This window comes from Pleurodeles waltl, chromosome 7 (assembly GCF_031143425.1).
Source record: "Pleurodeles waltl isolate 20211129_DDA chromosome 7, aPleWal1.hap1.20221129, whole genome shotgun sequence".
Taxonomy (NCBI): Eukaryota; Metazoa; Chordata; class Amphibia; order Caudata; family Salamandridae; genus Pleurodeles; species Pleurodeles waltl.
In genome coordinates, this window is record NC_090446.1 from 1,045,945,946 (window position 1) to 1,045,973,230 (window position 27,285).

At 47.0% G+C, this 27,285-nt stretch overlaps 1 protein-coding gene across 7 annotated transcripts in view; it reads right to left on the reverse strand.

Annotated features, from left to right (window-relative positions):
* Positions 1-14,740, reverse strand: part of HELZ (helicase with zinc finger) — a 1,413,339-nt gene extending 1,398,599 nt beyond the window's left edge. For 3 of the 7 annotated variants that reach the window (XM_069199901.1, XM_069199892.1, XM_069199898.1), the window contains exon 1: positions 14,626-14,740. The gene's annotated coding sequence lies outside the window, so the exon portion shown is untranslated. The other 4 variants (XM_069199893.1, XM_069199899.1, XM_069199895.1 and 1 more) reach the window with 4 other exon arrangements.
* Positions 14,741-27,285: the final 12,545 nt, after the last annotated feature.

The window sequence follows — 27,285 nt, forward strand, 5'->3', positions numbered from 1 at the left end:
GCCCTCAAACTGCCAATCACATTGGGCCTCACCTACTCATGCTCCAAGAGACACACCTACCAAGTGATCACTGACCTTTTCCGGTACACCCAAGTCTACCATGCTGGATTCACCAGGGGCTCCAGGGGGGGTCTTGAGCCACAACCCCACCCCCGTCCAGAGTCACAGGTCCTGCAAGACATTTGGGGGAGGTACATAGCAGAATCCTGACTACTCAGGGAACCCATATCTTCTTCATTAGTGTATATACAACACCCACATTTTACGCAAACTTTCTTAAATCACTGGGAAAAGTCTTGTTACAGCTGCCTGGGGCGTTTGTGGGTAATGTGGCAAGACCTTAATGGAGTGGGTGATCTCACTCTAGACAGATCAACAAAAATTATGCCTATCCGAATGACGCTCCTTCCCACATTTCTTGGCAATATATAACTAACAGATGCTTGGAGCTCGCATCCCAACACGTGAAGCTACACTTACTTTTTGCGGTGCTCACAAGGTGCTCTCTCGCCTTGACTATTCCTTACTCCCCACCCCAAAGGCTGCCAGGATAGCGGAAAAGTGCATCCTGGCCAGAGGCTTATCTGACCACTCACCAGTCTAACTCACCATATGGCAATGAGCTCGGGCATCCCAGGCCAGCTGGAGCTTCAACACATGATTCCTTAAAGATCCTGCAGCCAGAGATTACTTTGGAACAGAGAGAGAATTCTACAAGTCCCAATATAAAGGCATGCTCACCTCCCCCATAACCCAGTGGGAGGCGTTCATAGCCACTGTGCCTGGAGTCATTATCAGACACTGAACGCGTAAAAGACGATGAAGCCTTCAGGAAGTGACAGACTGGGATGTGCCTACTTCACCTGGAGCAGACCTGCGCAGCTGCTCCAAACCCGACCCTCCTCTGCAATATCCTATTCTCACTTAATCCCTAGTAAGGCAAGCCCTCACAGATGAGGTGCGCTTATGGCTTGTGAGGCAAGGTTGTTTCTACTATTGGGGGCTTAAGACCAGCAAAATGCGGCATCGCCTCTGCTCCATTTCTGCATTACTAACACCCATATGCTACCTAGAAGATGACGAAGGAAACCTCATTGCCACTTAACCCCCAATAGCTGTGGAGCTTGCAATCTATTACGCTCACCTCTACTCCTCAATAGACAGACTTACTGCATCCACCTTGGCTTATTTCATGGCTAACATACTCGCCCACTACTTGTGTATCAAAGAAAGACTATAACTAGATACAGATGTTACACTGGAGAAGCTGAGAGAGGCCTTGAACCCAATTCTAGTTGGGCAAAACCCCTTGGCCACAATGGCACCTGGTAGAATTCTACGAAGCATACTGGTCCCAGATGCATTCACTGCAGCCCTCAGTGGAGCACAACTCCCACTAGACGTGCCGCTGGGGTTCTCTGCCACCTGAGCTCGAAAATAAGGACATAGCAGAGCCCCAGCAGCCACCCCCTAAAAGTTAAATCAGTACCAGATGGGGGATGCCGGTGAGGAGGCGACCCTTCCGGTGGGAGGGCCCTGTGGAGAAGCCAGCATCCGTATCTGCACCAGCAGGAGGCCCCAGGCTCGCAAACTGCAAAGGCCCGAGCACACCTCAGCAAGACACCGGTGGGCAGCAAGGTCGCGGGAGACCCCAGGCGGAAGGGCGGCTATGCTAGGAGCCCGACACCGGATGTGAGCGCCATGTGTGCCCTGACCTGGGACATTGGATTAGCGGCAAAGATCGGGCTGCGGTGAGGGCTGGCACAGGAAGGGCCTAAAGGCCGGGCGTCACGCAAGGACCAGTGAGCCTCTGGACTGCGGAAGCAGTGAGGCCCTGGGCCCTCGAAAGTGCAGAGGAGTCGCCTCCCCCATAGCGGCCACAGGACAGGCGGCCAGATGCACACCAGCAGGAGGTGCTTGGGATGGGCTGAGGACAGAGGCCATTGCGTGCCTCAATGGGACACAGGAAAGCAACACAGTCGGGAGCAACCCGGACAGAGGAACAGAAGCGAACGGGCCAATGCTAGAGGTGGGTGCTGTATGGGTTCTGGGCAGGGGCACGGATCGGGCCGCAGTGAGTGCCGACCTGGGTGAGGCCTAGAGGCTGGGTGTCACGGCCAAGGCACGAGAAGAAGGGCACTTACGGATCACCTCTCCTATAGGAGCTGCAGATGGGGGGTGGGGGGGAAACCCTGGCCAGCGCAAAAGCCAGTTCCAGCTGGGGGACAATGAGGCCAGACTGGGAGCAGGGCGTTGGGGGGGGGGGGGGGGGGGGGCTTACCTTGACCGGCGTAGCGGGAACAGGACAGGTGGGACCGCGGCATATGGCACAGAAGCACTAGACAATGCAGGGTAGCACAGAGACACCCAGGAGGCCGGGGTATGCCTACATGGCGACTGGGCAGGCCCACGGAGCTGACGAGATCTCCACCTCAGAGTGGCTGCGACGGACAGGAGTAAGGAAGCCCAACAACAGGCCACATCCCTGGGATGCGAACTCCAATGTCTGTTTTGCATGACTGACGGCCCACGCTGCAACAAACCGGCCCAACACTAGACAATGGCCACCTCGAAGAATAAAAAAGACCAGTCGGTCTGCGGGATGTTGACCAGATCGACACCAGCACAAAACAAACTTGTAGATACTCCCTTGCAGCCTTCGATGATGGTGGACAACGTAGGCCCGGGCGACAACAAGATTGTGCCAGTCACAAGAGGATTTCTCACCTCACTGTTCGACTCCCTAAAGACTGAAATTCAGGACCTGTGAAAAGACCTCTGCCGGGAACTTAGCGAACTTCGCACCAACCTCACCTCGATAGGCAAATGGGTTTCGGGCCTGGAAGACAATGAGATAGCAAGAGGACAAGATGTCGAACAACTCCAACAAGAGATCCTTCGATTACGGGAGCAGCAGGAGCAACTACAGATCATGAATGAGGACATGGAAAATCACTCCCCTCGTCATAACATACAAAACAGAGGGGCCGCCAACGGGGCTGAAGGTGAAGATATCTGAGATTACACCACAGCCTTGTTCCGATCACTCCTGGGACATAAGGACAATCAGGAGATTTTGCTGGACTGTGTTCACAGAGCAGGCCACCCGGGGGGAAGGGGCAGGGGAGCCAGATCACGTCCCCCTGACATTTTAGCCTGCGTCTACAATTTTATGATTAAAGAGGACATCCTCAGACAATTGCAAAATCAACCTCAGATCTACTTTAGAGGATACGCCTTGCTTCTATTTCAGGACCTCTCTCTGCAACGACGCATGGAGTTTAAACCCATCACTGACCACCTCCGGTCTCAAAACGTCTCATACGGCTGGGGACACCCCTTTAGACTTATATTTCAATGGGACAATCAGTTACGACAAGTCAAAACAATTGAGGCCTGGCAAGTACTGGACATGAGGGATGACCCCCTCGGAGGCGAGAGTTTCAGCGGGAGGCCCCCATGGGGCCAAACCGGATGGAAAAGGGCGGGAGGATGGGGGGGGGGAAAAACACACAAGACCATCATCTGTGGAACAAGCACACAAGTGGCAGGCTGTCCTGGATAGCATCGTTTCCAGCACCAAAGTATAGACACTGAGTGATAACACCAGCCTGAAAGAAAGATGCGGTGGCTGCCCTTCGGGTTCTGGTCCGAAGAGCTGCGATACCTGGGCCTGGAGTGGCACAGCCCGTGGACGGCTCACACAGACCCCACTGAATGCCCTTGAGCCTCGATTGATGCCCCTTATATGGATTACCTTGAACAGAGAACTTGGTTATTGGTTTGGTTAAGCACCTGTTGTGCTACACTAAAAATTGTGTCATCCTCTTACCCCAAGAGACACAGCAAGAACCATGTGTTTGAAGACCCCAACACAGGCACACTTGGTAGTATTGCCCTCCGTTCCTTATCACTCACAGCATGCAGATATCAATGACCTTCCCTACCCATCAGCACACTTGAATGTCAGAGGCCTCAATGACGACTGGCAATTCTCTCCCTCCTTGAGCGCTCAGAGAGTCATATATGCTTATTACAAGAAACACACCTCCTACCCAAAGATATCTACAGAATGTGTTCTAAACGATTTCCTCAACAGTTCTGGTTTTCAGCCCCCACGAAACACAGGGGTGGCGATTCTAAAACATTCCCAGGGGAATTCATCACCAAGGTACACAAGATAAAAGGTAGCCTACGGAATGCAGATAGATTAACTCCCCTGCACAATAGCCACTATCTGCCCCCCACCCCCCAACACGCACCAAGAAGCATTCTTAACACAAGCTCTTACCCCAATGCTGACTACCCCCGACACAGCAAATAACTTAGTTATGGACAACTACTTCGACCATTCGCGACACAGGCAAGGTCAGACAGGCGCTTTCTCGCCGGTAGGGCTTCAATAGGTCAAGGACTGTGGCTTGATAGACGTATGAAGGGACACACACCCAAATTCCCAGGATTACACCTTCTATTCAGCAGCAGCAAAAACACACATGCGCATAGATTATTTCTTAGCCTCTTCGGCCTTCCAAGCTCACATTCAAGAGGTTGCCATCGAGCCCCGCACTCTCTCTCTGACAACGCACCCATCACATTAACAGCTCAAATTGCCATAAACCACTTCCGAGTCCCTAGCTGGAGATTTAAGGACACTATACTCCTGACACAGTGCAAAGTGGAGACTCTGAGATGCACGGATAAAGACTACCTTAGCCAAAATGATGATGAGCACACCTCATTAGCAACTGTATGGGATGCCCTTAAGGCAGTGGTACACAGGAGATGATCTCTTTATCTGCAATTGAGAATAAAGCTCAGAGGGAACAGGGAGTGCTGCTTGAACAGAAGGTGGTTGAATGGGAACTCACAAACGTCCCAAGAGTCTGGAGGGAGCTAGAAAAAGTACATCTCCAACTGAGGCAGTTAGACTGGGACTGTGTTGAATACACCATTGTACGACTCAAACATAAATATTACGTGGGGGGCAACCGCAGCGGAAAGCTCTTAGACCATAAACTGAGAGCATGCGTCCAGGCCAATACTATTAAAATGAATCACTCCTCCTCCTTAGAAAAACTCACACAGACCCCCAAATTGCGATGGTTTTCTGAAATTTTATTAAGCATTATACGCGGCCGGCACCTCTATCAACACAGACCCCTCCACATATTTAGACAACTGTGCCCTTGCCTTGCTCTCACCGGATGAATCAATTCTCATTGACAAGCCAATTCAGGTAGAGGAATTGATATCGGCTATTTCCCGCTAGAAGACTGGGAAATCGTCGGGCCCAGATGGCTACACCCTACTTTTCTATAAAACTTTCTGCTGCGAATTAGCCCCGGTACTCATGCGGCTATTTAATTACTTCAAAGACCAACGCCCTCGCTACCAGTATGCTCGATGTGACCATCACTGTAATCCCCAAACCGGGCAAAGACCTGGAGGAGTGTGGCTCCTCCCAGCCCATTTCACTTCTAAACATAGACGCCAAGCTGTTGACCGGCATCTTAGCGCATCGCTTCAATCTCTACATGCCCAGGCTTGTGGACACTGATCAGGCGGGTTTTATACTGCACCGGCAATGTGGCGATAACACAAAACAACTCCTACACCTTATAGACAAAACGCATAGATCGAACAGAGAGGCACTACTACTATCAATAGAAGCTGAGAAAGCATTTGATAGAGTGCATTGGCCACACCTATTCAAAGTATTGGAACACTTTGGCCTCGGACCAATACTTCTAAAGTGGATAAAACGGGTCTATGAATAGCCCTAGGCATCTGTCTGGGTCAATGGTACACTGTCTCAGCCTTTCCCGATTCGGGGCGGGACAAGATGGGGCTGCCCACCAGCCACACTGTTATCTGTCCTCTACATGGAGCCTCTAGCTCAGAGAATGCGTACAAATCCAGTCATACCTGGCATTAAATTTGGGGGCAATTACCATCTTATTAACCTCTATGCAGATGACATGATTCTGGCACTGTTGGACCCAATGGTCTCACTGCGGGCTCTCACTAAAGCTCCACAAGAGTTTGGGACTGCCTCGGGCTTCAAAATGAAGATGTAAAAATCACAAATCCAAAATTCTTTCAGTAACCCCAGCCCACAAAGCAGACCTTTGCTCAAGGCTCCCCTATATATGGTCTTCCTCCCACGTCCCATACCTCGGCATTGAACTAGCCAATACAACTACAAAAACGGTCAATAGGAAGTATGCTGCCCTCTATAAAGCCATATCGACAGAGTTGGAGACTTGGAGCAAACATAAGCTGTCATGGTTGGGAAGAGTGGCAGCAATAAAGATGATGATGATTTTACCACACATTCTCTACATTTTTCAAACAATCCCTCTTCCTCTGCCAACCAAAACCACAGCCACACTGCAATTGGCAATACTAAAATGTATCTGGGACCGGAAACCTGTGCGCATACTGCAGCAAACCCTGTATCTCCCTAAGACGAAAGGAGGATTAGCGGTCCCTTGCCTTTTGAAATATTACCAGGCTACCCAACTACGGTTCATACTAGAATGGAGTCACCCATACACTGAGAAACACTGGTGTTACATGGATCAAGCAGTCGCAGGGTCGCATATCTGGAAGGAGCCTTGGCTGCAACGCAGGCATAGGGCTGTGGGATGATATTCCGCCCCTATCACTGGCATGACACTCCGGGTTTGGGGCTCAGTGGCGGTTAAGAATGGTCTTACATCCTTCCCATCCCCCCTAACAATGATATGCGCTAATCCAGCCTTTGCCCCTGGTCTGAGCGCAGAACGCTTTCAAAGATGGCATGACGGACATTGTAAGAGATTTGGGAGTCTATTTGACCTAGATGGTATCATCCCTTTTGACTCCCTGAAAGAAGAGTATGGGCTTACAGAGGCAGATAGAATGACATACTTCCAGCTTAGACACTGGGTGCTCCAACCAACAGTTAGACCCCTAGTAGTGAGACCACTCACAGCATTCGAGAAACGGTTAACACTTAGAGAGATGATAAGCGGCTGGTATCTGAACTTTACATGCACCTCGTGGCTACTACACAAATACCCAAAACCAAGGGACAAAGAAGGTGGGGGGCTAAATTAGGGCGAGCTCTAACAGAAGAGGGATGGAGAGATATACAATACAGGGCCCACCAAACTCCCCATAGTGTGTCAGACACTGAAACAGGCTATAAAATAGCAACATACTGGTACTATTCCCCTGCAAGAATTCACACATGGCACCCTACTAAGCCTGAGCTATGCTGGAGAGGATGTGGTAATACCGGTACACTGATACACTTACTATTGCACTGTCCCAAGCTAAACACGGTACTGGAGTAGCATCGTAGATGAAAGTGACAGAGCACTGCACGTGGAGATCCCTAGACTGCTAACATATACCATTCTTGGCCTAGCTAACCCCCTCACCTTTTCTCTACGATCGCTTAGAGCTGGTCACATGGCTCTCGCCCTCAATGCTGCCCACTAGATGATATTATCACAATGGGGCACGGATTGAATTCCAAACTACACCTCATGGCTACATAAACTATGGTTTCTATTGGGGATGGAGAAACTTTCCCTAGCAGCGGAACAGTGATCAGCAGAAGTTTCCACATTAAGGACTCTTCATACAAATCTGGTCTACAGAATTCAATGAAATCACATGCCCCACATACTTAAAAGTCCTACGCCTGTTGAGGTGACTATTGAACTCATCGTTTACACTAAAAGCTACTCACTTAACCACTGAGCCGGGAGGGGGGTGAGGCAAAATTGCTAATACACCTATGGGGGAAGGACATAAGGGGTACACCATCATGGGCATCGCAGGGAGGGGACCAGTTTTACACCATACTGTTCTGTTAATTGTTGTAAATGCAGTGCTCATGTTGATTGGTTACACTGCCGACCCCCAAGGTCGGCGTCAAAACTATGTTATACTTCTTCTGAGCACTTTTATCACTGCCGGCCTATAAGGTTGTAGGCATACAGCTGTGTTCTTCTTCTTTTCTTAATCTAAAATACCAATAAACAGAACTGAGCCATAAAATGAACTTTGGCCCCCGATACATAAGCTTCATCAAAGTATTTTAAGGAGGCCTCCTGGCCTATGTCACAGGCTCTGCTTCCTCTATGTTTTCAATCAAGCAGGGCAAGCAAAAGATGTTCTGTCGCCCTTGTTGCTCTTGCTTGATATAGAACTCCTGGCGGAATGGTTAAAAATAGATGTGCTTGTCCGAGGGGAGCCCCAGCATGTCAGATGAGATAGCAACATATGCAGACGATGTTCTCATCTTCCTAGTGCACACGCAGTGGTCAGGCCCACTAATCCTCCAGACCTTTGGGGACCACTCAGGCCTATACATTAAAATGACACAATCCTTACTATATCTCCAAGGAAACCAACCAGTCGGTATACTGTGCAACAGACATAAAAATTATTATTATTGGGTTTTGGTACTTCGGGTTCTATGTTACAGAAAACAGCCAAAGGGCATGGGGCGAAAATATGCAACCCCAAATCAGGATGCTGCAAAAAAAAATATATCTTGATTTTGGGTCTAAGTTTTCCTTCCCCTAATGAGAAGATTGGTCATCTTTAAGATGGTCAGTCTCCCTTGCCTACTGTACCCGCTCCAAAACTTTCCTTAACCCCAAACCTGGGACCTTCTTTACCAAGCTCAACACAGCATTTTGCTATTTCCTTTGGAACAGTTGACCCCCCCCCACCCCCCTCCCCTACCCAAGGGTAGAGCTTGCCGAATGCTTCAAGATCATCTTTGATGGTGGCCTAGCTACACCTGATAATCTCTCCTATTACAGAACATCACTCTTGGTGGTACTCAACGAGTGGTGGTTTGGAGGAGAAAATTCACCAGCATACTTTTCAAAGCAGTGGGTAATGCAGGGAACCCCAGCAGCACACATCCTATATGGAGGACCAATCCCTTCCTCACTCCCCCAGGCAACAAAAACAATAGTGTAGCATGACTTTCAAGCATTGGACTGGGCAGGACGTCTGACTAGAGAAATGCCATTGTTGACTGGGTGCGGACTCCTGGAAGTGACTGTGCTGGAGGGTTTTGACATGTGAGACCTCATAGGCATCTCCACCCTGGGGGACATGATAATAGGGAATACCATCAGATCTCCTGCGGACCTACAAGAGGAATATGGGCTTACTGGAGCCCAGTTTTATCGCTTTCTTCAGATCAGACATGCACTTGTGCTCTATAATGTCCGATGTAATGGAACTGCCAGAAATCAGACCTCTTGAAGCCCAAGTACTACTAACCGCGCTAACAGACCAGAAAACCCACTAGCACCAGGGAATGATTAAAAAATATATATATATATGAAAGTACAAGATGGTTTGCTCAGTGGCTGCACAGCTGACACTGGTGGATTTTCAAAAAGCATCATGAGTGAAGATTCCAATTGGAATGTGGAATCAATGCAGTCCTGAGAACTCTTCAGATATGCAGAAATCAAGCAACTTAAGCAAGCTGTAACAAATGCAGGAGTTCATTGCTGTGATTCCAAAAGGTGCATCACATGTGAATACCTTTTACAAACATCATCAGTAACTAGCTCTGTTACAAAAAGGACCTATGGAATAAGACAGCATCTTACATGTCGTTCTAGATGCATTATTTATGTGATTCAGTGCCAACGTCAAAGCTGTAAAAAACAATATGTAGGTCAAACTGTGAATGACCTCCGTACACGATTCAGGAACCACAAATCGGCAATAATTAACAAGAAACTTGACCAGCCTGTAGCCAACCATTTTAACCTTGTGGACCATTTACTATCAGATTTGAAGATTTTCCCTGTGGAACATGTTTTAAAGGAAGAACTACTGGACATCAGAGAAAATTTCTGGATGTACCGTTTAAAATCTCTGCATCCAGATGGACTGAACATCACTGACAATACCACTTGATTTCTGCATATCTGAAGAGTTCTCAGGACTGCATTGATTCCACATTCCAATTGGAATCTTCACTCATGATGCTTTTTGAAAATCCACCAGTGTCAGCTGTGCAGCCACTGAGCAAACCATCTTGTACTACCTGAGGAAGGCGGAAGCTGAAACGTTGTAGTAGAAATATATTTTTGTTCTTTAATGAGATCATCTGTTTGAGTCACTTCTTTCTTGGATATTACATTTTCTTGTGGCTCTTTGTATCCTTTGGGATCCAGATTTTTGCCCTGGCTGGCTGTTTTGTTGTGATCCTGCATCTTCCAGTGTGTATATATGGGGTGGGTAAGGGAGGCATGTCCTAGCATTGAGCCATGCCTACCCACAACATAACAGCCCCAACATTTTTTCTACCTCCTAGGCCACATTTTGAAGTTAATCACTGATCTCCTGTCAGCAAACCCTACACATCAGGGATATAATTTTCCATAAAAACAAAAACTGGATGGTGGTACAGACGTACAGTAGTAACCCTACCCCAAAAGCCCCAACAATCCTTCTGCCAACCCCGATACTGATTGATGCTCAGGTGTGGGAGACGCAGTGCTGAGATGGGCAAACCCTGAAACCTATTCAGTGTCTCACTTTTTCCCTGATGGTCTGGTGGGCTTTCTGACCAGTCTGAGATGTGCAGAATTGTGGTTAACACCCCAATCCACCCACCTGTGGGGGTTAAAAGCCCACCAGACTACCAGGGGGGGGGGGGGGGGGGGAGGGGAGTGAAAAAGGTATAAAGGAGGGATGCTGGACATCTTAGTATTGGTTTCATCCCCTGGCTCTGGACAGTATTTATGCCTCTGGGGTGGGTCAGAATGGGTGTTTACCCCTCCCCCCTCTCTCTGCCAGTCATGTCAGAACAATTCTCAATGAAATCCCCATTTTCTCTCCTTTTCCACTGTGAAGGGCTGGATTATTCGGGCTCAGCATCAGTAGGCAACCAGGAGACCCAACAAACTCTGGCCGTTTCTAAAACCTAGAGACCCAATGCAATCCATGGTAGTGTGGCTGGCATGTATCCCAGCATGTTTTACTACCCAGAATGCCTCAAAGTATGGGTTAAACAAATGCTATTTTCCCATTTCTATGTGACTGATATCTCAGATACTTCCATCCAATGGCCAAAGCCTTATCAACCTGCATTCCCATACTTCTTCCGACTGAAAAGCTGCCTCACGTGTGGGTGGACACAACACACATCATTGGAATGGACCAAACTATAAACATGTGAAGACTTCATCAAGTGCAAGTTCTGATTGATTCGTGTTGCAGATAATATGCTCAGCCAGACAAGTGGGGTACCATTTTTTCTCAGGAGAAAGGTGTCAACACTGGGTGGTAGGAATTTTATAGATCACCACAGATTTCAGAACAGAAGTGTGAGGAAAAACCAAAGTTTGACATTTGTAGACATCTTGGGTAAATAAACACAGTGGGACTTGGCAGTTAAAGGTCTAATTGTGTGCGTCAGCTTGGAGGCCTTATTTACAAGTACTTCCCCTGGAATTTTTGCATGACGAATTATCAGAAACAAAAGACATATGACATTGCTATCAAAGTAGCAAATCAGGCATCAATATCGCTCCTGAATGCCAAGTAAGTGATCTTAAGCTCACCATATCTGGTGGTTCCCGGCACACCAGCACCCAGGACAACATCAGTCTGCAGACTAAAAAGAATTAAAAAAAAAAAAAAAAAAAAAAAAAAACACACACACGTATTTGGGATCTGTTAGCTTTGTTAGTGGATTTTAGCAATATTGTGCAGCATGGCTAAAGAAAAATATATTTATTTTTAAAAAAAGTCTGTGAAAAGGCAGCTCACTCCATTTTTCTTTAACTTTTTATTTACCAATCAGAGTTGTATGAGTAAACAAAAAGAAAAAAAATGCCCGAAAGTGGGTGCATTGTTTTTTAACACGTGTGAGTGAGGAAGCAACTTAGGGACAGAGAGGTGGAGGCAATTCAGGGGTCTGGGTGAGATGCAACATGGAGGGCATGGTAGGGGAATTAAAAACACAGGGGCTTTTAAAAGCAAATGGGCAAGAGAGCATCAATAAGCATGTGAGGGGTGACACGTAAATGGGAGAGAAAGCGCAAAGTGGAGCTGGGGTGGAGAAGTACAGCTGTAAGAAAGCAATATATGGAGATATGCATCACGGAGGCTGGGGAGAAGTACACAGGCGAGAGCAGTAGGGGGGGGGAAGAGAATCACACTAGGTAGGCAGTTGAAAAAACATACAGTTTCGTAATGTGCTTAAGTCAAAAGGAAAACATACATAGCTCCCTAAAAGTGAGAAATGGAAGGACCCAAGTAAAATAGAAATTCTCAAGAGGAGGAACCGACAAGACAGATAAAATAAGTAATTGAACAAGAAGCAAGGAAATGAGAGTGGCTGTAAAGCCAACCAATGGTTAGCAATAGGCAGGCTACAAGCCCCTCTGTTTCTTGATAAGTCCACAAACGGTTGCAATGAGACACACCTCATTAAAGAGCACTACATCACAATGTATTAACAGTCCATAAACTAGCTATCTATCCTATCATTTGTTATCTCAATGCTTGCCTTTGACATTGTACAGCACTCCACTGAATGTTGACAAGGTTCTTGCTATAGAAATATCACATAAAGGACCACGCCTGATGTGAGAAACAATATATAAAAATACAAAATCACAATATGAAATCTAAAGGCAAGGTCTGAGAATATATATTCAAAAAGTGCACATTCTTTCATTAAATCCACATACAAAAAGTACATTTTTCTATCATAACGTTGAAAACACATACTTAAGTAAAAGTTAACATTATTTTGTAAAATATACACAAATAATGTATTTATCAGTCACAGTGGTTAAAATAAACCGAAAATTAACTGTGAAAAATAATTAAACGCTATTTCGACAGCGTTATGAGAACAGGTATTAACAACTCATGTACCACTTTTCAGGGTAAAATCACATTCGTTGGGTTGCTGAGCGAGGAACTAAATGATACATGGAAAAACTAAGCGGGGTACATATTAGAGAGACTTCGTAAACTCGCGAAATAGCGTTTCTGAGTCTAGAATTCAAAACATGCATGAAAGCTGAAAGACTACTACCAAGTAAAAAAAAAAATAGGTGTTTCCTGCCTTTGCAGACAAATGACGATTCCAAACGCGACTCGGACTTGGTGATGTTGACACATTTCAAGAGTAAACAAATATAGTACATTACAACCGCGCAGGGCAGGCTTCTTGGCTTTTGAGGAATAAGCACTCACAAAGAAGAACTTGAGTGAAGCGTTATTTACACAAGTTGCACCCTCTGTTTGCAGCTGCCCTACAAGTCAGGGCTGCTAGTAAAAACAATAAAACTTTCTTGTACAGTTCCGTTATGCTTTTGAAAACATCTCCTCCATTCTGAGATAGAAGCGTAGGTTGGGGGGGGGTGAGAGAAATCAAGAACTGGTGTTCAGAAGGGGGTGTTACTAACAGGACATATGAGACTGTGATTTGCTTTAATGGAATGAGAGTATATACAGTCCACAGATGATGATTGCACAGTGAAACACAAGGATTAACTGAGGGTATACATGGTAAATATTATCAGCATTGTGCTGAGGAGTTTAACTTCTAACAGAAGGGGCGAGATATCTTTAAACCATGAAGAACAGTAATCTCTTTTTTGAGGCTCTGGGGTGAACAGGGTAGTATTTTATAATGGGAGAAAGTGGAGAAGACATTCGGGGAGGGGACTACTAAAGCAGTATTTTTTTACACGCAGCTTACAACTTGCAAGACATGCATTTCTTCTGTAGGGGGTGGGGCGAGGGGGAGAAGGATGAAATGAGATAGGATTGTTCTTTAGTTTTCGTTTAGAGGATGTGGGGACGCTTGTGGGCTAACCCGAGGCCTAGATTCTCATGGGATTGTGGTAACGAAACCAGAGCTGAAGACAGGAATGGACATTAACATTAGAACTTAAGGATGCAGAATATATCAATTGTTGAAGCCCTTCACATGATGAGAAGGAATTCGGATAGGAGTTGATCTTTGTCTGTAAAGCTGCTTGTGAAGTCTGTGATCACGGACCTGTGTCTTCTAAGGGAGGGCTAATGGTCACAGGGCTGCAATTAAATGATGGAGAGGGGTATGCGTACACACACTTGGGAGACTTATATACCAACGGTTTAAAAATGGTATCCCAACTGCAGGGGGCATATAACGAGGGTGTTTGCGCAAACCGGGGATACCATTATTGAGGGTGTGGGCTTTACTAAAATTAATCTACAAAGTAGCAGGGTCTATCCAGTTAAGTATGTCCGGGAGGGGTGTACTTTCAAATTCATTCTTTTTTAAATGGGGTTGTGAACTGATGTCCTAGCCTGAGTAAGGAGACCCGGTTCCCACCTCCCGTGCATGCCGGCGACTGTGCATGTAAACAGCCCCCCGCCCTACTGCACGTCAGCCCAAACGGGGCCGTATAGGCCTCCCACTCCCCCGCCCATAAGCGGCGAGCTGGGAAGCCTTTGTGTCAAGCAATGCTTTCCCGGTGTACCTTTTGGCCTCACCCTCTATTCGCCCCAGGTACCCCAGTCTTACGCAGCAAACACAGCTCAGGACACAGGCAGGGAGCAGAGCAAGTAAGGGCTTACCTGTCATTACTTTCTACGCCATCTTGGATCCACTTGTCAACGCCCGCAATGCATTGTGGGAAGAGCCTTTAAGTTGAGCGAAAGAGGCAGCAGCGGGAGCTCAGCGCAGACTACGCTGTGATCTGATGTTTCGCACACTGACTTGTTTACAAAACACTGCCAGTGACCCGTGTATATGCATCCGACGTTACGGTGTCCAGGAAAAGAAAACGACCAGTACTATTCCCGTAAAATTACTGCTACGACAGCTCCGTGAACAAACCACAGTTACATATCTCCTGCTAGGCACTAAACCACATCGATTTGAAAACACTGCTCCCGTTTATACCCATCACTTTAAAGGGGCAGGTACTGTCAGGTATCTGGTATCAGATGGACTTTAATTTGAAAGGTAGAGTACCTGCATTTGTTAGCACATTTAATGGGGGCACTACCGGCACTTTCTTAAATTGGAAGCGTGTACTCTCAGGTACTGTGAATACATACAAAGAAAACACGATTGCAGCTTGCTTGGTCGTAAACTAACAACGATCTGGTACCAAAAAAAAACTCTCGCTGGCCCTACACGTTAAGGCAACTTTAGGGGCAGACTCGCGAACATTAGCTTTGGTTAAAACATTATCATATGTATAGCTGTGACCCTCTCGTGAACTTTAGCTTCAGTTTTAAAATTCTCATATTTCTAGCTGTGACCATACAAAATATTAATGCTGTCAAATGTTTCTAAACGAACAGATTGAAGAATGACTTGCAGTTCAAATTAAAAGGACCGGCAAGAAGACTTTCTGAACCAAACACTACGATAAGTCGTCATAGACATAGAAGTAGGACTACAAGTTGGAAACCACTCTGGATACGGAAACGCTACGATGACAACACCCACCGACATAGAAGACGGACTACGATTGAACATTTCAAAGCCTTGCAAGGCAGGCGATGTTGGTATGTTTATATCGCTTCTCAAATAACGGTCGTTTGGTCAAATTTAGAGATTCTGGAAGGTCTTTAAGTTGGTATTTGGATACGATTTTTTTTGTATAATCCCCTGTATTATTTAAACAGTTGGAACCTCGCTGTTACATCTCATTAGAACGTAGGAAATACATAGTTCCAGAAGCAATGGATCACAAAACACCTTCCCCTTTCCACAGAATCGCACGAATAAATAAAGTGTGAAACAATAGCTATGAAGCAAATCATAACAAAACATATTAGAACGAGTAACGCACATCATATAATAAATTGCCATATTTATATGAGATGGGGCAGGTAAAAACTAAATACCAGACACAACTATATCATGGTTAGATCACCACGCATATTTAGTGAATCTGATCGGTATCCTCCTGACTTTTGCAAGAAGATATTCTGCTCGTCCCTGTCTCCCATATTCTGTCCCAAAAGAAATACCTTTGGCATCACCTGAGCCCTTAGAGAACTCACATTCCATAGCCACTCTTGACCGAACCCTCTTTCTGCATCAGTCATCAGCCATGCTTCCATCCTTCCTAATTCTTTCAGACATGAACCACTTCGTGGGCTAATAGCTTCTATTCTTCTGTTCCATCTCAGACTATTCTGCAACTTGACATAATTACCCCTTATTGCCTCAACTTTATAAGGACTGTTCAACTTTGCGAGACCTTCAGCAACTCATCCTGGTTTCACCTTTATCCAATCTCCTTTATTCACTCATCTCTAATCTTTGCATGATTTTGAACAGAATACAATTCCAGCATCAGTTTTAACATTTGCTTATTCAACCAAAAAGGCACTAGTTTGATTTGATGTTTTTTCCTCTCATCATATAAAAACGCATGGTTCCCGTTTTCACCCACAAATGGCGCGTCCACAAAGCTCCACAAATAGCCCTTCCCACATTAAATCGTTTCTCTACAACCATTTTTATCACCAGTTTGATTAGACTGTTGGCTCTTTCTACCACCCCATTCGACTGAGGGTTATAAACTATCATTTTGCATTGTTGAACACCATTCAGTGCTAAAAATTAATTCATCTTTTCAGAGATCAACAGTGGATCGGTACCTATAACCAGACAAGAAGAAACAACTGCCCTAGCAAAAATCAAAGAACTCTAACAGTATTGCAGTGGTTATTTGAGTCATAAACTTAACTTCCAACACTCTTGAGTAACCGTCAGCTGGGCTTTCAGGTGTGGCAAGTTTGCTTTAACTCAGGTTTCTACTGCATTGGTGTAGGAAGCTGGCTCTGGATACACTATATCGAAATGAGATATAGTGTGCATAGAGAGTTCAGGGGTTCCCAGAGGCTCAACAGAGACTAAAGTAGGTAATACTAAAGCTCTCTTTTGTGGTAGTGTGGTCGAGCAGAAAGGCTTATCAGAGGGTAGTGCAAAACATTTGGGGCCAGATGTAGGAAGCGTTTTGCATGGTGCAAACAGCAAATTTCGCTGTTTGCGCCATGCAAAACGCACATTGCGATGCTCATTCCCATTTTGCGAGTCGGTAACCAGGTTATTGACTCGCAAAATGGGAATGCGACTCGCAAATAGGAAGGGGTGTTCCCCTTCCTATTTGCGATTCGCATCGCAATATAGAATTGCTTTGTGACCGCGAATGCGGTCGCAAAGCTATTCGCATTTAGCACTCATTTCAAACGAGTGCTAACCCATTCGCAAAAGGGAAGGGGTCCCCAGGGGACCCCTTCCCCTTTGTAAATGGCCCTGAAAAAATTTTTTCAGAGCGCCTGCTCTGAAAAAATGAAACACAAACGTTTCATTTTTTCGTTTGTGTTGCAACTCATTTTCCTTTAAGGAAAACGGGCTGCAATACAAAAAAAAACTGCTTTATTAACAAAGCAGTCACAGACATGGTGGTCTGCTGTCTCCAGCAGGCCACCATCCCTGTGAGTGCTGCGAATCGGAAGGGGGTCGTAAATTGCGACCCACCTCATTAATATTAATGTCAGGGACACCATCCAGCATCCGCATTTGCGTCTCTCAGATCGCAAATTGAGAGTCGCAAATGCAGATATTGCTACATCTAGCCCTTGTTCTACACACAAAGACAATAGAAGCAGCACACACTCAATGACTTAACTCCAGACCAATAGTTTTTATATAGCAAAAATATATTTTGTTAATTTATTTCTAGAACCTCAAGATTCAAGTTGCAGGTAAGTACATAAATAAGTATTTCACATATGTATCAATACCACTTTGATTGGAATTGGTAAGTTGTACAGTTTTTGAATAAATGTCAAGAATCTGTTTTAAAAGTTGACAGTGCAATTTTCAGAATAGTTTCTGGGGAGAAGAAAAGTTAGTACGTTTTACAGATAAGTACAAAGCGTACAGTTCCAGTCTCCGGGGATTAGGAAGTTTACAGGTTGGGGCTCAAGTTAACCCCAAAAACCCACCACCAGCAACAAGGACCCAGCCGGGTGCAGAGGTCAATGATGAGGGACATTTAACATGGGGTCCTAGTGAGACTGGTGGCACTCGGAACCAGGCCTGCCTGCCCCTGTCTTCGGAGAGCAGACCGCGGGATTTAGAGGGGCACCGGGGGACCACATGTCAGCACCAAACACACACCCTCAGTGGTGCAGGGGCGGCCTGGTGTACACAGTGTCAGGCTCCTGATGTTTTCCTATGAAGGTACCCCAGGGGTCACCTAGATGCTGCAGGCTGGGTCCAGGCGGTCGGTATCAGAAAATCATAGGCTGGACAAGAAGGAGGACCGCCTGCTAAATGTTGCTGCACCGGAGGTCGGGTTCCCCAAGGCCAGGGGGCTGCAGGTGCAGTGTACCTTTTGGCATCTGGTATCTTCGTCCAGTGTTGCCATGGTCAGACGAGTCCTCTGGATTTACACTGCAGGCCTCATCGTGGGGGACAGGAGAGGTCAACCGAGGGTGGGCACTTGCTCAGAATCACCTGGGGATCCTCTCTAGTCAGTTGGGCCATCTGGACATGGGCTGTGGGCATTGGGTGCAGAGTGGTCAGGACTCACAGGCTCTGGAGTCCTTGGATGGTGTTTCTTCTTGGACAGGGCCTCTGTCCATGGGATTTGGTGTTCCTCTGTGGTGCAGGCAGTCCTCCAGAAGCTTGGCTGAGGTCACTGGACCCGCAGGACGCGTCACCTTCTTTTGCAGGGCTTTGAAAGCAGGAGACAGGCCTGTAGGGCTAGGGTCAAGTCAGTTTTCATCTTCCTTCTTCTCTGCTGGGGTTTCAGCTTAGCAGTCCTTCTTCTTTCTTCTTGCCAAGTTGCCCGGAATCTGATGACTTGGGTTCAGGGGGAGCCCTTAAATCCTGGATTTAAGGGCATTGCAGGGGTCAGTAGCCAATGGCTACTGTCCCTGAGAGTGGCTAGACCCTTTCTTTGTCCACTCCCTTTGGAGAGTGGGACACAGACCTAACCCTATTGGTCCCTGTCCTCCAAACTAAGATGGAGGATTCTCCAAGGAGGGGGTTACCTCAGCTCCGGACACCTTAGGGGTGGTCCTACCTGGGGTGGTCACTCCTTCCTGCTTTCCCTTATTTTCTGACCAGACTTGCCGACAAAAGTGGGGCTTCATCTGGGGAGCGGGAAACTCCACTAGCTGGAGTGACCTGTGGCACTGTAACAAGAAGACTGAGCCTTTGAGGCTCACCGCCAGGTGTTACAGTTCCTGCAGGGGGGAGGTTTGAAGTACCTTCACACAGGCTTTGTTTCTGGCCACTGAGAGCACAAAGGCGCTCACCCCATGTGGTCAGAAACTTGTCTGAAAATGGCAGGCTGGCAAAGACTGGTCAGTCATGCACTAGCGGTTTGGCTAACAGAGAGGGGGCATCTCTAAGATGCCCTTTAGGTGCATTTTTCAATAAATTCCACATTGGCATCAGTGTGAGTTTATTGTGCTGAGAAGTTTGATATCAGACTTCCCAGTATTCAATGAAGACATTATGGAGTTGTGGAGTTCGTAATGACAAACTCCCAGACCATATACTTAATATGGCTACACTGAACTTACAATGTCTAAGAATGGACTTAGACACTGTAGGGGCATATTACTCATGCAGCTATGCCCTCACCTGTGGTATAGTGCACCCTGCCTTAGGGCTGTAAGGCCTGCTATAGTGGTGACTTACCTATGCTGAAAGCAGTGATTTTTGGACATGGCACACTGAGATGGGTGCTTTTTGGCCTTTGCCTTTTTCTCCCGACCAGCACACACAAGTTGCAAATGCAGTGTGCATGTGCTTGATAAGGGGTTCCCCCGGGGTGGCATAATACATGCTGCAGCCGGTGGGGAGCTTCTCTGGCCACAGGACCCTTGGTACCATGGGTACCTTTTATAAGGAACTTATCTGGATGTCAGGGGTGTGCCAATTGTGTAAACAAACGTACAGATTTTGGGAAAACACTGGTGCTGGGGCCTGGTTAGCAGGTTCCCAGCACACTCTCAATCAAAGTTGGCAACAATATCAGGCAAAAAGTGTGTGTGGGTGGGGTTAACCATGCCAACAAGGGTACTTTCCTACACTGACCCCCCCAAACGAAACTAGATGAGACCAACCTTTCCCAAGATAGTCTTCATTGTCTAAGTGGAAGAACCTGGAAGGTCCATCTGCACTGCCATGGGCAGTCTCAGGTCTGTGTTCCACTGAAAAGTCCATTCCCTGTAGAGATATGACCCACCTCAAAAGTTTAGGGTTATCACCTTTTATTTGACTTAGTGACCTGAGAGGGGTGTGATCAGTTTGAACAGTGAAGTAAGTATCAAACAAGTATGGTCTCAGCTTTTTCAGTAACCAAACCACAGCAAAGCCCTCCCTCTCAATGACACTCAAACACTGTTCCCTGGGGAGTAACCTCATGCTAATGAAAGCAACAGGCTGATCAAGACCATCATCACTGGTGTGGGACAGGACTGCTCCTATCCCATGTTCAGAGGCATCTGTCTGCACAATGAACTGCTTTGAATAATCTGGTGCTGAGCACATAGCTTCTTTCAGGGTGTCAAAGGCCTTTTGACAGTCCAAGGTCCAGTTAACTTTTCTCTACATTTTCTTAGAGGTAAGTTCTGTGAGGGGTGTCACTATGGATCCATACCCCTTCACAAACCTCCTGTAATAACCAGTCAAGCCAAGGAATGCCCTGACTTAAGTCTGGGTTTTTGGAGCTTCACAGTCCAGAATAGTCTGGATCTTGGGTTGGAGTGGCTGAACTTGGCCTCCACCTACAAGGTGCCCCAAGTAAAGCTGCCCTTTCTGACATTTGGATTCCTTGATAGAGGGGCCTGCTGCTTGCAGGGCCTACAAAACCATCTTCAGGTGGACCAGGTGATCCTGCCAGTTGGAGCTAAAGACAGCAATATCATCTAGATATGCTGCACTAAAGGACTCCAAGCCAGCAAATACTTGATTCACCAACCTTTGGAAGGTGGCAGGGATGTTCTTTAAGCCAAAGGGCATAACAGTAAACTGGTAATGCCCATCAGGTGTAGAGAATGCAGTCTTTTCTTTTTCTCCAGGTGCCATTTTGATTTGCCAGTAAGCTGCTGTGAAGTCAAAGGTACTTAAGAATTTGGCTGCACCTAATTTGTCATTCAATTAATCAGCCCTTGGTATGGGGTGAGTATCTGTCTTGGGACAGAGTTGAGCCCTCTGTAGTCCACAGAAAACCTCATCTCTCTCTTTCCATCCTTGGTGTGAGGTTTGGGGACCAAGACCACTGGGCTAGCCCAGGGACTGTCAGAGTGCTCTATCACTCCCAATTCCAGCTTTTTGTGGACTTCCACTTTGATGCTCTCTTTGACATGGTCAGACTATCTGAATATTTTATTCTTGACAGGTAAACTGTCTCCTGTGTCCACACCATGGGTACACAGGTGTGTCTGACCAGGGGTCAAAGAAAAGAGTTCAGCAAACTGCTGGAGGACCTTCCTGCAGTCAGCTTGCTGTTAGCTACGGAGGGTGTCTGAGTAGACAACTCCATCTACTGAGCCGTCTTTAGTGTCAGTTGAGAGGAGGTCAGAGAGAGGTTCACTCTGCTTCCTGATCCTCATCAGTAACCATCAGCATGTTCACATCTGCCCTATCATTATAGAGCTTAAGGCGGTTAACATGGATCACCCTCTCGGGTGTCCTGCTAGTGCCCAGGTCCACTAAGTAAGTGACCTGGCTTTTTTTCTCGAGCACTGGGTAAGGCCCGCTCCATCTGTCTTGAAGTGCCCTGGGAGCCGCAGGTTCCAGAGCCCATACTTTCTGCCTCGGCTGAAACTCAACCATAGCAGCCTTTTGGTCATTCCACAACTTCTGGAGTTGTTGGCTGGCTTACAGGTTTTTGCTTGCCTTTTCCATGTACTCTGCCATCCTTGAGTGGAAGCTTAGTACATAGTCCACTACATCTTGCTTAGGCTCACCGAGAGGTCTCTCCCAGCCTTCTTTCACAAGTGCCAGTGGTCCCCTTACAGGATGGCCAAAGAGAAGCTCAAAGGGGGGGAACCCTACTCCCTTCTGTGGCACCTTTCTGTAGGCAAAAAGCAGGCATGGCAAAAGGATATCCCATCTCCTTTTGAGTTTTTCAGGGAGCCCCGTGATCATGCCCTTCAATGTCTTGTTAAATCTTCCTACAAGACCATTGGTTTGTGGATGGTATGGTGTGGTGAACTTGTACGTCACCCCACACTCATTCCACATATGTTTCAGGTAAGCTGACATGAAGTAGGTACCTCTGTCAGAAACCACCTACTTAGGAAATCCCAATCTGATAAAAATACCTATGAGTGCTTTAGCTACTGCAGGGGCAGTAGTGGACCTCAGGGGAATTGCCTCAGGGTACCCAGTAGCATGATCCACTATTACCAGTGTATATTGGTTCCCTGATGCTGTGGGACCACTATGTCCACTCCCACTCTTTCAAAAGGGACCCCCACCACTGGAAGTGGAATGAGGGGGGCCTTTGGATGGCCACCTGTCTTACCACTGGCTTGACAGGTGACACAGGAGCTGCAAAACTCCTTAACCTTCTGGGACATATTGGGCCAACAGGAACGGTTGACTAATCTCTCTCAAGTCTTGGTTTGTCCCAAATGCCCAGCAAGGGAAATGTCATGGGCTAAGGTCAGAATTAACTCCCTAAACTCCTGAGGCACTACCACTCTCCTAGTGGCACCAGGTTTGGGATCTCTTGCCTCAGTGTAAAGGAGTTCATCTTCCCAGTAGACCCTGTGGGTTCCACTGACATTACCTTTTTTCTTGCTCAGCTGCTTGCTATCTTAGGCCTTCGAGAGTGGGACAACACTTTTGTCCCTGACACACAGCTGTTCCCTTGAGGGTCCCCCTGGGCCTTAGAGCTCTACCTGATAAGGCTCCAGCTCCATGGACTCTTTTCCCTTAGTGAATAGAACATCTTCCTGAGAAGAGATGTTCTGTTTTTTTTAGTGTGCAGAAGCTGGTCCCCCCATCTTCTTTCCTTTCCTCTTGGAAGGTTGGGCCATTATTCCAGACTCCAACACTTCTCTTTCACCCTGTGCTCTGCATTGTGCTCTAGTCTTGACAAACACCAGTTCAGGGATGCCCAGCATGGCTGCATGGGTCTTAAGCTCTACCTCAGCCCACGCTGAGGACTCCAGATCATTCCCTAGCAGACATTCTACTGGAATTGCAGAGGAGGCTACCACCTGTTACAGGCCAGTGAACCCTCCCCATTCTAAAGTTTCCATTGCCATGGGATGGAGTTTAGTTTGATTGTCAGCATTTGTGCCTGGATATGTCTGTCCAGCCAGGTACTCTCCTGGTGAAACCAGTTTGTCTGTTACCATGGTGACACTGGCAACTGTATCCCTCAGGTCTTCTACTCTGTTCCCATTTATCAAGAGCTGCTGCCTGTATTTTTGCATGTTAGGCAGCCAGGCAGCCAGGCAGCAAGGGTGGCTAAATCCACCCCACCCTCTGAGACTAAAGTAGCTTCACTGTGGCCCCTGATTTGCTCTGGGCACACTGTTGATCCCACCTGGAGACTGGCTATTCCAGTACTAACTGGAGTAGTTGTTGTGGGACTTTTCTTTGGACAGGCCTTGTCTCTAGTTTGGTGTCCATGCTGTCTACAGTTGTGACACCAGGCCTTCTTGGGATCAAAGTTTTTGCCCTTATACCCATTTGTGGACTGTAAAGAGGCTCGGGCCCACTCTCCTAAGCAGGTTTTTGGGACCTGTAGAAGACTCTTTGTTTTTGTCCTTGGATGTCTCACCACCCTTCCCCTGGGAAGGCTTTGTGACCCCTTTCTTTTGGTCACCCCCTGTGGAAGTTTTGGTCACCCTAGTCTTGACCCAGTGGTCTACCTTCTTTCCCAATTCTTGGGGAGAAATTGGACCTAGGTCTACCAGCTGTTGATGCAGTTTGTCATTGAAGCAATTACTTAACAGATGTCTTTCATAAATAAATGATACAGCCCATCATAATCACTTACACCTCTGCCAGTTATCCAATCATCTAGTGTTTCGACTGAGAAGTCAACATAATCAACCCAGGTCTGGCTTTAGGATTTATGAGCCCCCCTGAACCTAATCATGTACTCCTCAGTTGAGAATCCAAAGCCCTCAATCAGGGTAGCCTTCATGAGGTCATAAGATTCTGCATCTTCACCAGAGAGTGTGAGGAGTCTATCCCTACACTTTCCAGTGAACATTTCCCAAAGGAGATCTCCCCAGTGAGATCTGCTTACTTTTCTGGTTGCACAAGCCCTCTCAAAAGCTGTGAACCATTTGGTGATGTCATCACCTTCTTCATATTTGGTTACAATCCCTTTGGGGATTTTTAGGATGTCAGTATTCTCTCTGACCCTATTTAAGTTGTTGCCACCATTTATGGGAGTTAAACCCATTTCTTCTCTTCCCCTTTCTATGGCTAGGAGCTGCTTCTCCAAAGACAATCTCTTGGCCATCCTGGCTAACAGGATGTCCTCTTCATTGAGGCTCTCCTCAATGCTTACAGAGCTACTGGACTTCCCTGTGGAAGAACCAGGCACTGACTATGATTTTTGGGGACAGCGTTCTAGGAGCCCTGTTCTACCTATTTAGGACAGTAGGGGGGGAGTTCATCCTCCTGTTCACTAATTTCCCCATCTGAAGGAGGATTCTCCATATCAGAGGGGTGGTCACTTGTGAACACTGCCAAGAGCTCCTGGAGCTTTGCCTTGTTAGCGTTGAACCCAGTTTTAATCTTTTTTTTTACCTTACAGAGAGACCTTAACTCTAACATCCCAGATACAGGTAAGGTGTGAGGTTGAGTTCTGTCTCATCTGGTTGACTCATTATCACTCTAAAAGTTGGGACTACTTTTTAAGAAGCTAAAAACGACTTCTAGAACTTAAATCCTAACTTTTACAAACTTTTAAACTTCAAAAGAAATGCTAACAGGGACTTACAAAAGGCCCTAGCAGGACTTTTAAAAATATAGAAAAATAGTCAAATTTCAAAAATCTATTTCTAATGAACATTTTTGGAATTTTAGTCATGCGATCAGATATTGGTTGAGTAGTCCAGCAAATGCAAAGTCTTAGACCCAACCACTGCCACCAAGGTAGGAAATTGGCTCTGTATATACTATCTCAAAGTAAGAGATAGTGTGCACAGAGTCCAAGGGTTCCCCTTAGAGGTTGATAGTGGCAAAATTAGATAATACTAATGCTCTATTTTGTGGTAGTGTGGTCGAGCAGTAGGCTTATAAGAGGGTATTTGTAAAGCATTTGTTGTACGCACACAGGCAATACATGAGAACACACACTCAAAGACTTAACTCCAGGCCAATAGGTGTTTATATAGAAAAATATTATTTTCTTAATTTATTTAGAACCACAAGATTCAGAATTTACGTAAGTACATAAATTGTAAGGTACTTCACCCAGGTAAGTAGGAACTTTGAATTAAAACAGTAGTATACACAGTTTTGGCAAAAATGGCAATAAGCTATTTTAAAAGTAGACACTGCAAAAATCAACAGTTCCTGGGGAGATAAGTAATAGTTAGTTTCTCAGGTAAGTAAAACACTTACAAGTTCAGTCTCCTGGGCATAGGCAGCCCACCGTTGGGGGTTCAAGTCAACCCCAAGCACCCAGCACCAGCAACACAGGGCCGGTCAGGTGCAGAGGTCAAAGTAGGGCCCAAAAAAACTTAGGCGCCTATGGAGAACAGGGGTGCTCCGGTCCTAGTCTGCTAGCAGGTAAGTACCTGTGTCGTCGGGGAGCAGACCAGGGGGCGGTTTTGTAGAGCACTGGAGGAGTCACAAACAGGCACATAACCATCAGCGGCACAGGGGTGGCTGGGTGCAGTGTGCGAAGTAGGTGTTGGGTTTTACGTTGAAAGCAATGGAGGGACCCGGGGGTCACTCTGGTGATGCAGGCAAGGCACAGGGGGGCTTCTTGGGCCAGCCACCGACTGAGGGCCGCCTGCTGGTCACTTCTGCACAGGTGGTTGGTTCCGTTTGATCCTGGGGGCTGCGAGTGCAGTGCTTTGTCCAGGCGTCAGGTTCTTTTGTTACCAGGCAGTCACGGTCAGGGGGAGCCTCTGGATCCTCTCTGCAGGCGTTGCTGTTGGGTCGCAGGGAGGTCGACTCAGGGTGTCCACGTCGTTGGAGTTGCCTGGGGGTCCTCTCTGCGGTGTTAGTTTCTCTGTACACGGGCCAGGGGCGTCGGGTGCAGAGTGTGAAGACTCACGCTTCGGAGTGAGGCTGAAGTCTTCTTTAAAGATGGTTTCTTGGTTGTAGATTTGGACAGAGCCGCTGTCCTCGGGAGTTTTTGGGTCCTTTAGTTGCAGGTCAGTCCCCTGAGTCCTCAGAGGTCGCTGGTCCCTCTGGATGTATCGCTGAGCACGTTCTTTAAGGCTGGAGACAGGCCGGTAGGGCCGGGGCCAAGTCAGTTGTTGTCTCTGTCATCTCTGCGGGGCTTTCAGGTCAGCAGTCCTTCTTTCTTCAGGTTGCAAGAATCTGATTTCCTGGGTTCAGGGTCACCCCTAAATACTCAATTTAGGAGTGTGTTTAAGTCTGGGGGGCAGTAGCCAATGACTACTGTCCTGGAGGGTGGCTACACCCTCTTTGTGCCTCCTCCCTGAGGGGAGGGGGGCACATTCCTAATCCTATTGGGGGAATCCTCCAAAACAAGATGGAGGATTTCTTAAGGCAGGGGTCACCTCAGCCCAGGACACCTTAGGGGCTGTCCTGACTGGTGGGTGACTCCTCCTTGTTTCTCTCATTATCTCCTCTGGACTTGCCGCCAAAAGTGGGGTCTGTGTCCGAAGGGGCGGGCCTCTCCACTAGCTGGAGTGCCCTGGGGTGCTGTAACACCAGGCTTGAGCCTCACCGCTAAGTGTTACAGTTCCTGCAGGGGGAGGTGGGAAGCACCTCCACCCAGTACAGGCTTTGTTCTTGGCCATAGAGTGAGAAAGGCACTCACCCCATGTGGCCAGGAACCCATCTGGATGTGGCAGGCTGACAGGAACTGGTCAGCCTAACACTAGGAATTGGACTGTTATGCAGGGGACATCTCTAAGATGCCCTCTGTGTGCATTTTCCAATAAACCCGACGCTGGCATTAGTGTGGATTTATTGTGCTGAGAAGTTTGATACCAAACATCCCAGATTTCAGTGTATCCATTATGGAACTGTGGAGTTTGTATTTGACAGACTCCCAGACCATATACTCT